At 52.7% G+C, this 13,249-nt stretch overlaps 2 long non-coding RNA genes across 2 annotated transcripts; one reads left to right on the top strand and one right to left on the bottom strand.

Annotated features, from left to right (window-relative positions):
- LOC143827073 (uncharacterized) lies at positions 1-1,869 on the top strand. Its single transcript, XR_013227180.1, has 3 exons — positions 1-133; positions 935-999; positions 1,629-1,869. It is a non-coding gene; the product is annotated as an uncharacterized LOC143827073 (long non-coding RNA).
- Positions 1,870-2,791: 922 nt separating this feature from the next.
- On the bottom strand, positions 2,792-13,249 carry LOC143827259 (uncharacterized). Its single transcript, XR_013227229.1, has 4 exons — positions 13,235-13,249; positions 11,704-11,983; positions 4,065-4,314; positions 2,792-3,570 (listed from the first exon to the last, which is right to left on the bottom strand). It is a non-coding gene; the product is annotated as an uncharacterized LOC143827259 (long non-coding RNA).

The raw sequence follows: 13,249 nt of genomic DNA, 5'->3' as shown, positions 1-13,249 counted from the left end.
AGTCTGCGGCGTCGTGCGAGGCGATTGGGGAGGGCGCGCCCGGGATTGGCTGAGGCGGCGGGGGGCGGGGCCGTATGAAAGGGGCCTCGCTTCCGGTCGCGGCCTCTGTTCCTCGGCGTGGCGCTTCCGGGAGGTAGGTCGTGCTGGGCGCCGCGTCCGCCTCTCCTCCTCCGCGCCCCTCCGGGGTCCCTTCCGCCCCCCAAGACGCGCCCGGGAGGCCCCCCCGTCAAGGGCCGCGGGGGGAGGCCGGGGGGGCCCCGGGCAGGGCTGGCGGGCGGGGACGGGCCCTCCCTGCAGGGCTGTTGTGTGGGGCGGGGCAGGGCAGGGCAGGGGGGGAGCCCCCAAAGGGGAGGACGGAGGGACGCTTCTTTTCGTGCTCGGCCCACAGCAGGGATGGCCAAGGGAGCCTCTCTGCCTGCTGGGGTGCCAGCCTCCTGGCGGGGGGCTCCAGGGGAGGCCCGGATCTCCCGGGGAGGACTTGGCAACCCAAACGCTTGGGCAGAGGGGGAAGTGGACACTGGGGCTGACCGGTCTGCAATTCCCACCCTTCCCCAGGGGGAAAGAGCCGCTCTGGAAGGCTTTCTGCGCCCCCCAGAATCCCACCCAGGACTGGCACCGAGACCAGGAGGGCAGGAACTTCCCTGGGCCTGTGCGGCTGCCAACTCCAGCCCTGAGGAGAGCTGGAGCATTTCGGACGTGTCGTCTGAGAACAGCGGCCAGAGAGGCTGCTGTAGCCAGGCCCCCTTTGCCAGGATCCACGACTGTTCCTGCACAGTGTTGTGGACAAGAGTGGCAGGGTTTGATCCCCCACTCCTCCACGTGCAGGCCTTGGGCCTGTCTGAGCCCTGACAGAGCTGTTCTCAGCCTCACTGTACTAGATTCTGTTTGGAAGGGTGACATGACTAATGACAATGCCTTTCTGTTTTTTATCAAGCCGAAGCCTACATGAAACCTACACAGGAGCGAACAGGAGACAGAATCTGCTAGCGTGCCTGAGGGGTGAGTGGCTCCCTGCATTCACATTATTTATACATGTCTTTTTCACTGACACTAGAGGCCCACTGGACCTGGGAAGCTGATCCCCTCCGTGGGATAGAAGCCCAGTCATCTCCACAACAGAGAGAGAGAGAGCAATATTTATTCTTACACTCTACCCGCTTGTTGTAGTGGTTAGGAGTGCGGACTTCTAATCTGGCGAACTGGGTTCGATTCTGCACTCCCCCACATGCAACCAGCTGGGTGACCTTTGGCTAGCCACAGAACTGATGAGGCTGTTCTGAGAGAACAGGCATATCAGGACTGTCTTAGCATCACAGGGTTGTGGGGAGAGGAAAGGGAAGGCGACTGTAAGCCGCTTTGAGACCCCTTCTGTTAGAGAAAAGTGGCATAGAAGAAGTAGCTCATTTTCTTCTACCATTCAACATGTGCAAGGACAACAGAACGCTTCTCCCAAGGCTGGGCTACTTTGTGCAGCACAGCTCTTGGCGGGACAGCAGGCACACAATAGCTTTGGGAGTGGAAGAGAGTTTACAGAACTGTCACAGGAAACCAAGTCAGATTAGTTTGTGGAAATGTACAGCCCTGTCCGTTTATCCAGCGTAAAGAAATTGGCTCCTCTCTTTTGGCAGGCGCGCAGAGATCCTCGCTCTTCTCGACACAGCCTTGGACAGCCGGCCGTGCGGATTCCCAGCACCAGAACGACAGAAGTCCCAAAGAGGCTGTGTCTGGGGAGAACAGCAAGTGTGCCAGATGTTTGTTTTTTCTTTGCAGGATTGCCGGATTTGTTTGGCAGCAAGACACTGCCTGCGAGGGCAGAAGTGTGGCTTCTGACTATAGGTGGCAGAAATAAAATTTGTGTCTTTGTGTGTAGTTTTTTTTTTGTGTGTCTTGTCATCTGCAATACGGGTGGGTGGGTGGGCTAATTGGGGGGGGGTGTACACCTGGGTCTGAAATGCGCAGTTTCTGAATGTGACAATGACCGTACAACAGTGTGTGCAACGTCAGTTTGATTTTTAACACTATGCAGGCATCCAGATGTTAAACACTCAGGTGGTTTTAAGTGACCACATGTAGTGTCTAGAGTGTACTAATTGTTTGTACATTACTGGACATGCGCAATGAATGGGACACAAATTTCTGTGCCATCTGTGCAAAATCCAGGTGTTAACAGGCGAATGCACCGTTTCATATCATGGCAAACGAATGCGGGCAGAATCTGTCTAAGTCCAGTGTCCAGTCTTAGTAGTGTGTGGGAGAGAGGAAGATGGGGCAGAGGGGCCCTCAGGTTGGCATTGTCCAGCACTGGACACTGTACATGTACAGTGCTAGACAATGCTAACCTGAGGGCCCCTGTGCCCCATCTTCCTCTCTCCCACACACTACTAAGACCAAAGAAGACACTGGACTTGGACAGATCCTGCCCCCACTCCTTTGTCTGCCATGATACAAAACAGTGCATTTGCCTGTTAATACCTGGATTTGCACAGATGGCACAGGGAGTCTTTGGTGGCCTTCCTTCCAAACATCCAACTGGGAGGAGTGTTCAAAAGGACTGAACAGTAGCTCTGGTATACCTGTCAGAAAAGACACAATGCATGTGTACCCACCATTTCTTTTTAAACAAAGAGACCCAATACATCAGTTAATAGACAGAGACATCATTACTCAATATACAGAAAAGTCATGAACATACAACACTGCTGTTTTGCAAGACAGCAGAGGAACAGAGGCAGAATCTGGCTAAGTCCCCTCTTCCTCGTGTGTAGAGAAAAACAGCATTTTCTCTCCTACACACGAGGAAGAGGGGACTTAGCCAGATTCTGCCTCTGTTCCTCTGCTGTCTTGCTGGCTAAGTCTGGTCTTACTCGCGTGTAGAAGAGAAAAACAAGAACATGGTGTTTTTCTCCTACACACGAGTAAGAGCAGACTTAGCCACATTCTGCCTCCATTCCTTCCTCTGCCATTGTGTTGCAAAACACTGCATTTGTGGATCTGCTCAGATGGCTCGGGGACTCTTCAGCACCTTCCAAGTCGGAGAAGTCTTCAAAAGGGCCTAACAGTAGCTACACAATGTACAAGAGAACCCTAGCTGTGCTAGACCTGTTAGAAAAAACACACGACACATCTCTACCCACCATTTGTTTTTAAACAAACACACCCAAGACATCACTTAATATACAGAAAGCACATTCCTCGAACTGAAGTCCTGCTCGGTTGGACAATCCCACCTGAGGGCTCCCCTGCACCATCTTCCTCTCTCCCACACACTACTAAGACTGGACAGTGGACTTAGCCAGATCCTGCCCCCATTCCTCCCTCTGCCATGATACAAAACAGTGCATTTGCCTCTTAATACCTGGATATGCACAGATGGCACAGGGAGCCTTGCTTCCAAACTTCTACTACCTGTCAGAAAAAAACACCCACCATTTGTTTTTAAAGAAAGACACCCAATACATCATTTAATACACAGAAACATCAATATACAGAAACATCAATATACAGAAAGGTAAATCGTCAGACTGAACCAAGTCTTGTGTGTTGTTCCGTTGCACGTAGTCCTGTTCAATGCTGCTGGACAGAAAGACACAAACTTGGCATTACAGTTATGTCGACTTCCCCTAATTTGATTTGGAAATCCATTTGCTCATGAGAAGACACAGGACTGTTTTGTAACACAGCAGAGGAACAGAGGCAGAATTTGGCTAAGTCTGGTCTTACTCGTGTGTAGGAGAGAAGATGCCTCTGCACCTTCTTCTCTCTTACACACGAGTAAGAGCAGACTTAGCCAAATTCTGCCTCCGTTCCTCTGTTGCAGAGGGACACCATCTTCTCTCCTACACACGAGTAAGACCAGACTTAGCCAAATTCTGCCTCCGTTCCTTCCTTTGTCATGTTGAAAAACAGTGCATTCGTTTATTAATACCTGCATCTGCACAGATGGCTCAGGGACTCTTCAGCAGCCTTGCTTCCAAAAAGGACCTAACAGTAGCTGGACAATGTAAAGGAGAACCCTACCTGTGCTAAACCTGCCAGAAAAAAACACACGACACATCTCTACCCACCATTCGTTTTTAAACAAAGACACCTAGACAGAAAGGTCATTCGTCAGTCTGGCGTCCTGCTCGGTTGTCACTTGCACATCTTCCTCACACGTCCCTGGTCAACATGGCTGTGCCAGCCACACCCTCTAGGAGCCGACCACGTCTTGTGTGTTGTTCCGTTGCATGGAGTCCCCTTCAATGCTGCTGCAGGAACTCAGCATTACAGTTCAGTGGTCTTCGAGGGGGTTTCGTTGACTCTTGCAGGTTGCTCCTGTTGGGAACGGTGCAAGGAGTGCATTTTAACACGATTGTACAACAGAACACTGGTGCCCAAAGTATTCTCTCAAATTCCACTAGTGTGGTTGGGAAATGCATTTACTCACGAGAAGACACAGCACTAACCTTATGACTGTTCCAGCATGAAGGTGACTAGAACAGCATCCAGCAAGAATGCCGGTTTTCCTGGGGACTGAGCTGCACTGACAGGGGATCCCCCGATCCCGCCGGGAGGCTGGCACCCCAGCAAGCAGGGGGCTCCCGTTGCAATCCCTGCCTGGAACCCGGGTGTGCGGGGGTGGATTTCGGGAGGAGAACGCGAACTGGGCATGAGGCAGAAGGAGACCCCCCCCCCCACAGCTGCACCGGAGCAGAAAATAAAAATAAAGCCGTCCCCCCCCCCCCCCCGTTGCTGGGACCTGCAGCTATTATGGTGGCTCAACAAAAATGGAGTCCAAAAGCACCTTTAAATCCAGCAGAGACTTCTGCAAGGCCTGAGCTTTCGTAGGCAGGCACCTGTCCTCCGACCACGTGGAGCGGGGATCAGGAGAGTGCACGGACAGAGAAAAGGACAAATCGGTGGCAACGTGGTAAACTGTGTCATCCTGTCCAAATCAAGCCATATGGTAATTCTCTGCTAAAACAGCCAATCGGTCCTTTGGACTTCAGGCGTATAAAACTGTCCCTGTTAGGACGTCATGGCAGACGCTTTCCCAGTTGTGAAAAGAACGAGCAGAGACTGGGTGCTGGCCCCCTCCGTCTCCCCCCAAGCGTGGGAGCTCCCCTGCAAGCCACAAGCCGCCCAGGCCAGTTATCCTGTCCTGAGACCAGAAAGTTGAATTCAGAATTGCACTACATATCACCAGCATCACATTGCAGTCACATTGCCCCAAATAAAATAAAAAGAGGAGGGGATTGTAAGGAATGTGGCTATAAGAGTTGAAGGAGCTTAGCGTGCACTGTGAGATAAAAAACGAATGTCCTTGTTGAGTCCTGGGGATGCCATTGTTTTGAATGTTGTAATAAACCTGCCTTTCTGCACACTCCCTCCAGGTTTCTCAGGCCTGTGATGTTTGATGTCCGACTCCTGTCCCTTGACTCTTGGGTGGAGGGTTTGACCCCTTTGTCCTGCCTAGTGAACTCAGGGCACGGTTGGCATTTAAGAGCACAGACATTATAACAAGAGACGCGTGTGCATAGCCTTCGATGGGGTAAGTGACAACGGGTCCACTGATTGTGTCATTGGCTTGTGTGTGGCAACAAAGTAGGCATCTGAGTTCATTGCGAGGTACCAGTGGCCGGGTTCACGTTAGACATCTCACTGTTGTGGGCAAGGGGTCATTTGGGATTGGGAGGGGTGTCTGTGTGCAAGAAAAGCTGCATATATACCACGGTGGGTGTTCTGTTAATGTCTCTTCTGCACCTGTTTTCCAACGAGATGCCTCTTGGTTTTGTTGATCACTTTTTCAACCTCATTGTTTGGGTACCCCAGTTCCGAAAAAGTTTGTTGCAGATCCTTCCAATGGGAATGTCCACCTGTGGATGCGGTTGTAACGTAGAGCCTGCCTGTATACTATGGATTGTTTTTTAGGTTTACGATGGTGGCCAGAGGCACGCGGGTACATTTCCCAGTCGGTAGGCTTTTGGTATAAGGTGGTCTCTAGGCATCCATGGTTTATTTTTGCAGTAGGGCCCAAAAAATGTATTTCTTGCATAGATCGCTTCATGCCAGGTTGACAGTGGGGTGGGAGGCATCGTATGCCTGAGGGAAGGGGTCCAGGGCTTCTCGGCCATGTCTCCAGACGATACAAATGTCATCCAGGAATCGCAGCTGTAAGGCAGGTGTGAGCATTTGGGCTTTTAGGAAGCGATGCTCCAGGTCCGCCATGCAGATGTTGGCCTACTGAGGGGCCCTGTAGGTGCCCACGGCCGTACCACTGCTACAAAGGAACAGGTTGTCACCACGTCTGAAGCGGATATGGGTGAGAACAAAAGGGCAGTGTTTGCTGTCCGAGTCGGCTGTAGCCTTGTTAGAAATTGTATTCCTAATGGCTTGTAATTCCCCATCCATGGGGGTGAAAATAATATTCTCGGGAAGGTTGTTCAAAGATTGTCATGTCCTCAGAGAGTTTGTGGTGTCACAAACATAACTAGAAGCGTTGGTGGCAAAGGGTCTTAGAACAGGGTCCAGGCAGCCAGATCCCCCCATGGTGAGAGCGTATATGCCTGAGACGATGGGGTGTCCTGGGGTGCCAGATTTTGGTCACACGATACAAGGTACCTGGACAAGGTCCCCTTGGTGTGTCTGAAAGGAGCTCTTTCTGAATGTAGGGAGGGAATTCCTTGATAGTTTGTGTAGTTCTTTTTCATATTCCTGGCTGGGGTTTGAGTTGTTTGTACAAGGTGGCACTTGAGAGCTGTCTTTGAGCCTCCTGGGTGTTGTCCGATCTGTTCATGCTGACAGCAGCTCCTCCTTTGTCTGCCTCAGGAATTATTAGATCCGGATTGTGCCTAAGGCCATCGATGGCCTTCCTTTAAGCATAGCTGCTATTCCACTGTGTGCGATGTTGTTTTGGGGCGACCACGTTGGTTTGGACCCTGTGGCGGAAGCAGGCTATGGAGAGGTCCGGTGAGGCTGGGGACCCCCTGGGGGGAGGCTCTTCCCTTGAGTTGATATGTGGTGGTGGTCAGCATCCCCTCCTTCGGTGGATCGGAGGGACCATAGATGCTGTGATGGAGTGGTGTGCAGATGTTGCCCGTTCCTGCTTGTTCTGTTCACGTGTATGTCGAAAGATGTCCTTTAGGCGTAAACATTGCAAGAATGTCTCCCAAGTCCCCATGGAACGAAACCCTCTCTGTGGCTTCGCTGGTGCAGAAGGACAGACCACGTGAGAGAACCGAATGCTCTGCAGGACGGAGGCCGACAATAGTGCTGGAGGAATTCTTCTTTTCAGTATTATCTGCCTTTGGGTTGCATAGTTGTTTAAAGCTCCGGCTGTTTCGGTAAGTCAAACTGAGCACTGAAGATGGCTGGTCTTTCTTCATGGAAGTTGTGCCAAGTGGGTCGATTCCTTGTAGATGTCCAGTTCAGAAAGTTTCTCCTTGAGCAGATTCTCCTTGTAGTACAGGCCACAGATCAGATGCTGAGGTAGTTTCTTGGACGATGTGACACAGAGTCCGTTGGGTGAGTGGATTTCGGCGGATTCTGAAAGTCCTTTTGTTATCATGTCCCGGCATTTGCATTTGGTAAGAAAGGAAATATCCGCCAGTACCTGTGCAAGTTTCTTTGTCAGGCAGAGGGAGTTCCACTCCCAGCCGCTACACGTGCTGCCTTCCATAGAGAGAGATTCCAGTGGGCAGCCTTGCTGGTTTCAAAGCTCCACTGATTTCACTCCTATATATCTGCACTCTCATGCCTCTTGTTCCATTCTGTGTGCGGAAGTGTGCATGCACATGAAAGCTCACACGAATACATCTTTCTTGGGCTTTAAGGGGCTGCTGGACTCAATTTTTGTTGTGTTGGTCTGAAGTAGCACAAGAAACAGAGTCCAGCAGCACCTTCAAGCCCAAGAACGATTTATTCAAGGCGTGAGCTTTTGTGTGCAGACAAAATGGAACAAGACTCATAAGAGTACTGATATATATAAGAGGGAAATCAGTGGAGGTGGGAAACCAGCAGGGCTGCCCACTTGAATCTCTCTTTAAGGAAGGCACCACCTTTAGTGGCTTGGAATGGAACTCCCTCCGCCTTACAAAGAAACTTGCACAGCTACAGACTGATATTTCCTTTCTTACTAAATGCAAATGCCTGGACATGATACCTAAAAGACTGCGGATAACGAATACTTGGCAATCGACTTACCCTACGGACTCTGCAGAAAAATTTTGTGTCACATCGTCCAAGAAACTACCTCAGCATCTGATCTGTGGCCTGTACTACAAAGAGAATCTGCTCAAGGAGAAACTTTCTGAACTGGACATCTACAAGGAATCGACCCACTTGGCACAACTTCCATGAAGAAAGACCAGCCATCTTCAGTTCTCAGTTTGACTTACCGAAACAGCCGGAGCTTTAAACAACTATGCAACCCAAAGGCAGATAATACTGAAAAGAAGAATTCCTCCAGCACTATTGTCGGCCTCCGTCCTGCAGAGCATTCGGTTCTCTCACGTGGTCTGTCCTTCTGCCCCGGCGAAGCCACAGAGAGGGTTTCGTTCCATGGGGACTTGGGAGACATTCTTGCAATGTTTACGCCTAAAGGACATCTTTCGACATACACGTGAACAGAACAAGCAGGAACGGGCAACATCTGCACACCACTCCATCACAGCATCTATTGTCCCTCTGATCCACCTAAGGAGGGGATGCTGACCACCACCACATATCAACTCAAGGGAAGAGCCTCCCCCCAGGGGGTCCCCAGCCTCACCGGACCTCTCCATAGCCTGCTTCCGCCACAGGGTCCAAACCAACGTGGTCGCCCCAAAACAACATCGCACACAGTGGAATAGCAGCTATGCTTAAAGGAAGGCCATCGATGGCCTTAGGCACAATCCGGATATAATAATTCCTGAGGCAGACAAAGGAGGAGCTGCTGGCAGCATGAACTCATCGGACAACACCCAGGAGGCTCAAAAACAGCTCTCAAATGCCACCTTTTACAAACAACCCGAACTCCACTCAGGAATACGAAAAAGAACTACACAAAACTATCAAGGAATTCCCCACACACATTCAGAAAGAGCTCCTTTCAGACACACCAAGGGAACCTCGTATCGTGTGACCAAAATCGGGCACCCCAGGACACCCCATCATCTCAGGCATATACGCTCTCACCATGGGGGGATCTTGCTGCATGGACCCTGTTCCAAGACCCTCTGACACCAACGCTCCAACTTACAATCATGACACCACAAACTCTCTGAGGATAGGACAATCTTTGAACAACCTTCCCGAGAATATTATTTTCACCCCCATGGATGGGGAATTACAAGCCATTAGGAATACAATTTCTAACAAGGCTACAGCCGACTCGGCCAGCAAACGCTGTCCTTTTGTTCTCACCCGTATCCGCTTCAGACGTGGTGACAACCTGTTCCTTTGTAGCAGTGGTACGGCCGTGGGCACCTACAGGGCCCCTCAGTAGGCCAACATCTGCATGGTGGACCTGGAGCATCGCTTCCTAAAAGCCCAAATGCTCACACCTGCCTTACAGCTGCAATTCCTGGATGACATTTGTATCGTCTGGACACATGGCCGAGAAGCCCTGGACCCCTTCCCCCAGGCATACGATGCCTTCCACCCCACTGTCAACCTGACAATGAAGCGATCTATGCAAGAAATACATTTTGTGGACCCTACTGCAAAAATAAACCATGGATGCCTAGAGACCACCTTATACCGAAAGCCTACCGACTGGCAAATGTACCTGCGTGCCTCTGGCCACCATCGTAAACCTAAAAAACAATCCATAGTATAGAGGCAGGCTCTACGTTACAACCGCATCTGCTCCGATCCCACAGGTGGACATTCCCATTGGAAGGATCTGCAACAAACCTTCTCGGAACTGGGGTACCCAAACAATGAGGTTGAAAAAGTGATCAACAAAACCAAGAGGCATCTTGTTGGAAAACAGGTGCAGAAGAGACATTAACAGAACACCCACCGTGGTATATATGCAGCTCTCACCTCCAAACAGTTTGGTGCGTCATCAGGGACTTACCTCTGCCTGCCTGACATGGACAGTTCTCTTTGCCACGTTCGGGGGGGCAAACCTTTTCTTGCACACAGACACCCCTCCCAATCCCAAATGACCCCTTGCCCACAACAGTGAGATGTCTAACGTGAACCTGGCCACTGGTACCTCGCAATGAACTCAGATGCCTACTTTGTTGCCACACACAAGCCAATGACACAATCAGTGGACCCGTTGTCACTTACCCCATCGAAGGCTATGCACACAGGCCTCTTGTTATAATGTCTGTGCTCTTAAATGCCAACCGTGCCCTGAGTTCACTAGGCAGGACAAAGGGGTCAAACCCTCCACCCAAGAGTCAAGGGACAGGAGTCGGACATCAAACATCACAGGCCTGAGAAACATGGAGGGGAATATTCAGCCTTCCGGGACGTTCACTAAGGGACCTCACAGGGGCTGTTTTATTGCAAAGGAACTTCAAGACCAGACCAGACAGGGAGTGTGCAGAAAGGCAGGTTTATTACAACATTCAAAACAATGGCATCCCCAGGACTCAACAAGGACATTCGTTTTTTATCTCACAGTGCACGCTAAGCTCCTTCAACTCTTATAGCCACATTCCTTACAATCCCCTCCTCTTTTTATTTTATTTGGGACAAAGTGACTGCAATGTGATGGTGGTGATATGTAGTGCAATTCTGAATGCAACTCTCTGGTCTCAGGACAGGATAACTGGCCCGGGCGGCTTGTCGCTTGCAGGGGAGCTCCCACGCTTGGGGGGAGACGGAGGGGGCCAGCACCCAGTCTCTGCTCGTTCTTTTCACAACTGGGAAAGCGTCTGCCATGACGTCCTAACAGGGACAGTTTTATACTGAAGCCTGAAGTCCAAAGGACCGATTGGCTGTTTTAGCACAGAATTACCATATGGGTTGATTTGGACACGATGACACAGTTTACCACGTTGCCACCGATTTGTCCTTTTCTCTGTCCGTGCACTCTCCTGATCCCGGCTCCACGTGGTCGGAGGACAGGTGCCTGCCTACGAAAGCTCAGGCCTTGCAGAAGTCTCTGCTGGACTTAAAGGTGCTTTTGGACTCCATTTTTGTTCAGCCGCCATAATAGCTGCAGGTCCCAGCAACGGGGGGGGGGGGGGGACGGCTTTATTTTTGTTTTCTGCTCCGGTGCAGCTGTGGGGGGGGGGGGGTCTCCTTCTGCCTCATGCCCAGTTCGCATTCTCCTCCCGAAATCCCCCCCCCGCACACCCGGGTTCCAGGCAGGGATGGCAACGGGAGCCCCCCTGCTTGCTGGGGTGCCAGCCTCCCGGCGGGACCGGGAGATCCCCCGTCAGTCCAGCTCAGTCCCGGGAGGGAGGAAGGGAGGCTTGGAGGGGCCGCCCCAGGCCCAGGTCTCCCGGGGAGGACTTGGCAACCGGAGCCTGTGCCAAAGGGGGGGGCGGAAGGACCCTGCGTGTCGCACTGCGGTTGCCACCCTCCCGGCCGGGGCTGGAGCCCCCATTCCCGCTGACCGGAGGCACCAGGAGGGGGGGAGGGGCCGCTCTGGGGGGCGACTTCAGGCCGACGCGGGACCCCCCCGGGCCTACCCTGACTGCGCCGCCCCCGCCCGGAGAGAAGAAGGCCGAAGAAAGAGCGAAAAGAACGAAAAAAGGACGCGGAACGCGCAAGGCCTACCTGCCGGAAGTCGCACGCGGAGGAAAAGACGCCGAGACCGGAAACGCGGTCCTTTTCATATGGCCCCGCCCCCGCGCTCTCAGCCAATCGCGAAGCACGGCCTAGCCAATCGCCTCGCCCGGCGCCACAGCCTCCCTTCCGATTGGTCTGGCTTGTCCGTCACTCCGCCATCCCGTATTCGTCCCGCCCTCGCCGCCTCAGCCAATCGCACGGGGCGCCTTAACCAATCGACGCGCACGACGCCGCAGCCTCCCTTCCGATTGGCCGGACCAACCTTACACTTTGATTGGACGTTCGAGGAAGATAGGAGGGGAAAGGGACGTCATTCGTCGAGGGGCGAAGCGTTGACTTTCGGGAAATGTAGTGTCTTATGGGAGTCGGAGAGTCGGCCGCGTATTTCCGCGCAAGGGTAAGGGACTACAATTCCCGGCATTCGCAGCTGCCTGGCGTAGTGCGCATGACAGCCTCTGTTCTCGGTTGGAGAAAGGACTTCAGTTCCCGGCATGCCTAGCTGCACGGCGCAGTACGCATGACCCCTTGTGTCCGTCGATGAAGAAAGGACTACAATTCCCGGCACGGCGATGGACCTAGCGCAGTGCGCATGTTCGCCAATCTCCGCGTGTGCCGAAAGGACTACATTTCCCTGCATTCCGTGCTGCCCGCGAAGTGCGCATGCGTAGTTCGGATTTTTCCATCCGTGTCGCCCGGGAAGTGGTTACTGTTGGAAGTCCGGCAACTAACCGCTAAGCGGAACGACTAATATCATGGTCCTAGTTTCCGCACGAGTCTCTTATCCGGGGCACCAATCCCTAAGAGGTAGGAAAGTAATACGGCGGCCCGCCTCTACAATTCCGCTGCATTCTGCCCTAAGAGGTAGGGAAATAGCAGCTTCCCGCCTCTACATTTCCGGTGCGAGGTGGACATCGTTCCACTCAGCCTTGACGGCCAGCTCTGCACTGCGGGGCCGACGGTGCATCTCGCCTCTCCCCTCCTTTCCTTCTCCAACCTGACCGGGGGAGAGGGAGGCGGGAGCCGTGGGGTCTCCTCGCGTGCTAAAAGGCTAACAAGTCCCGTCGGGGGGGGGGGGGGCTACAATTCCCAGCATTCTCGGCTGCCCGGCCTAGTGCGCATGACTGAGGACTTAGCGTGGAAAGCGGCGGCTGCCTCCCTTGCATCCGCGTCATTTCCCACTTTGGCCACAAGACGGCAGCCTTTCCTCTCCCTCCTCTCCCCCCCCCCCCGCCCGTGCTTCTTCCCAGCTGGGCGGAGCAGATTCCTATATTCTGGCCGTCAATGGAGATGCATAGCAGGTGCTGCCGTCTGGCGGACAAACTGGGAAATGCGCGGATAAAGGGGTCCGCGACTCCCATCCTGTGGCCAGATTGAGAATTGCAGGACCAAGACCAGGAGGGGGAGATGGGCGGCCCCGCGACGGCTCAGCTCAGAATGGACAGGCCGGGCCGCTGTCTGCAGGACAAATTAATCTTAATAAATAAATAATAAATAAAAGTCCATAAAGGATATACTGCACCTGGGAGCGGTCCGC

This window comes from Paroedura picta, chromosome 17 (genome assembly GCF_049243985.1).
Source record: "Paroedura picta isolate Pp20150507F chromosome 17, Ppicta_v3.0, whole genome shotgun sequence".
Taxonomy (NCBI): Eukaryota; Metazoa; Chordata; class Lepidosauria; order Squamata; family Gekkonidae; genus Paroedura; species Paroedura picta.
The sequence above is the reverse complement of the archived record's forward strand: the minus strand, read 5'-3'. Positions and strand labels throughout refer to the sequence as shown.